At 34.3% G+C, this 3,461-nt stretch overlaps 1 pseudogene; it reads right to left on the bottom strand.

Moving 5' to 3' along the window:
* LOC109850748 overlaps positions 1–258 on the bottom strand; it is a 3,152-nt pseudogene extending 2,894 nt beyond the window's left edge.

Here is a 3,461-nt window from a genome sequence, read left to right on the forward strand (position 1 = left end):
CAGCAGGCTTCTCAAAGAAGAGACGGCCATTGGGGGGGCCCACATAGGCGCCAAGGCCGGCGGCGAGCTCACCGGTGTCAGTGTTTGAGTCCCCAAAGTTGAACATAATACATTTTGGATCAACACTTTTCAAAGAGAAGAAGAATTGAAGGGTGAGAAGAAGAAATATTAGGGGGCGTACGTTAGCCCCCCCAATACCCATCTCCCCTCTCGTTTGCAGTACGACTCCTCAAAGATGCTGCGAAAAACTTGTAGCCCCCTTCGTTGACCAATAGCCACATTGTCCGGGGGTTTTTTTGTTTATAAAACCCAAGGGTTCACGCAGATTTTTGAAATGGGATCATCTCCTCAGGCAAAGTGTCCTAATATTTCCTAATGTTCAATCTTGACCATTCATTTTACACATGTAGAGCCCATTTGAGGGGATGGAGGGTGATGGAGAGGATGGATGCATTAGGAAACATTAGGAAATACTATGCATGAGGAGAGGATCGGGATCTGTTTTTGAAACCCCACCAACTTCCAAAAATATTCTAAGGTGACTTTGACATTTCCCTGTAATCCAGTTTTTCTCTATTATTAAAGGGAGTTGCCAAACATGCACTAAAAATTTTCATACTGAATTATTTTGTAAATCCAACTATAGCATCTTAAGCTGAATATAATTACTGATCACTACAAAGTTGTATGTGTCCATACTTATTTTATGACACATAAAAGTGTCATTTTATTCACAAAAAGATTAAACAATAGGGGCATAAATAAAAAGTATGGCAAATCACGATACATATTTGTGTTATTAGATATACAATTAAATATAACTGAAAAAAAGCTAATACTCCAATGTAGATTGTGGGAGGATCTATTGTTGGACTTAAATAAAAAATCTTAAATTTTAATTATGATGGTGATTAAACATTTATGACAGTGTATAAGCTAAAAAACTCTATAATTAAGTGTGCTTTTGTGAGAGTAATCCTAGAATGTGTGACCTTTTGAGAAGTTATAATGCTGAATGATGACTCTCTTTATATTTTTATGGTCTACACACAACTATGTGTCATGAGTTTCGTGATAAATGTATGAGTCACGACTCTCAGTCCGCACTCCTATTTGCGCGATACAAAATGTTGTTCCTGGGAGACAAAAAAAATATCATAAGCTTTATTAACTTTTTGGGTATAGTGAGATCTACAAGAATATAACAACTTAGACCCCAGAATAATAGTTTAGTACACAGGATACATCTGTTTATAAACATATATAATATATATATATATATAATATATAGTAGTATATACTATTACTTATACTATATATATATATATATATATCAGTATATATATATATATAAGGTATATATATATATATATATATATTTATGAAAAAATGGCTATACTTGGTACCAAGGTCCTGGTTAGTGATGTGGACACATCTTGTCCATAACATCACACCTTGAAGGATGGAGCCTCACCAATCAAGGTGTGGATGGTATGGACAAAGATGTTCACATCACTACCGAAGGATCCTTGGCCAAATACGTACCCATATTCCTCTGATAGTATATATATACTAGCTAGTATATATATATATATATATCATGAGTTTTATGACACATTCTCACATGTATCGAAATGACACTCTCCACACATGTTCGATATGTGTCGCACTCTATTTGTGCGATACAAAATGTGTCGCCTGGAGACAAAAAATATATCATAATTTATAACTTTTGTTATAGTGGATCTACAAAATATAACAACTTAGACCCCAAATATAGTTAGTACACAGGGATACATCTGTTAGACCCTAGGGGGGGTGATTAGGGTCTTATGCTAATCTAATCCGATTTTATACCAATTAAAACTAATTAATAAGTTATTCTTGCAAGATAGATATACAATATGTTATAAGCAAGAATGAGCAATATAACCAAAGAGCAATATCCTAGCAATGAGATATATGGTGAATTATATGCAAGGATATATAAACTTATACAAGGAGAAATAAACAATCTACAAATGTGATAGGTCAATATGAAGAGCAATACACAAAGGCGATATAAGATATGAATACAAGGATAGCTACGCCAATGCAATCACAAACAAAACGATATGATCACGGAGTTCGGTCTAACCACTTGACTTACGTCTCCGCTCCTCACATCGAGGAGATCTCCACTATCACAACCGAGTTTTCTATGTTTATCCGAATAACGTTTACACCTCACACTCGGTTTTCTAGCTAACCGAAAACTTTACAACTACACACTTGCAATCACACTCTACACCCTCTAAGTGTTGGCCTAGTCCGTATCCTCCTCCTCAAGTGCTCAGATGCAACCTCTCCCTAGGTTCGTCAACCGACGCCACTCCTATTGGATTCGACCCCGTCTCTCACCACACACTAGTCTCGGTGTACAAGTGTATTACAAGTGATACTCACAATATAAGTCCAAATACAATGTTTTGTTCTCTATAATGAATGAGAACACAATGTAGCTCACTCTCAATGATACACTCTCCACAACCTAAATATACAATATGTGTAAAATACTAAAGCTCAATGGTTGTGTGTGCAAACAATGAGAAATAACAAAATCAAATGTAAACTCAATATAAATCTAGCTTAATGAAGATAATAATTAATGACAAATATAAATTCAAATCTAGAATTGAGTTTAGAAAAACTTTTCTAGAACAAGAGAGATGGAGATGTGAAATTGAAAGCTCAAACCTAAGTTGATCTCCTCTTCTTGTGAAACAATCTTCACAAACCCAATTTCGTAAACAAACACTTAAACAAACTTAAACAAACTTAAACCCTTATAAAAACTTGTTTAAAACATCTCTTGGTTGTAGAAAATAGTATGGAAAAGGGGTATATATAAGGAAGAAGAAAACAACCCAAAAAACCCCAAAAACATACTAAAAAATAAAAATCAGCAAGTTACCGTTATTGTGCAATGGTAACTTCGGCTGTCGACCGTGGCGGTCGACCGCGAGAAATAAAACTACAAAACTACTCTCTGGACTACATACGGTAGACAATGGCAGTCGACCATACTGTAGCATGGTCGACTGTAGCGGTCGACCGCACTGTTCATAGACAGTTTCTGATTTTGACAGATTCTGGAATTTTATGTATCTTACTTTGTAAAATTAATTAAAAATAGTAAATAAACTCTAAAAATCATGAAATTTTGAGAGAAGGTTCTAGACATATAGATAAACATGTTAGAGAAAGAGTTTCTGAAATATCATTTCCCAATTGATAGAAATAACTGTTTGAACATAGATATACAGTTTCTAAAAAACTGCTAAAAACTTGGTTTTGTAAATTCAATTAAAAATAACAAAACAACTCCAAAATTAGTAAAACTTGGAGAAATGTTTGTATATATGAATATAAACATGTAAACAAAGAAAATTTTCAAATCACATTTCCCAATTGTAAAAACA

This window comes from Asparagus officinalis, chromosome 7, assembly GCF_001876935.1.
Source record: "Asparagus officinalis chromosome 7, Aspof.V1, whole genome shotgun sequence".
Taxonomy (NCBI): Eukaryota; Viridiplantae; Streptophyta; class Magnoliopsida; order Asparagales; family Asparagaceae; genus Asparagus; species Asparagus officinalis.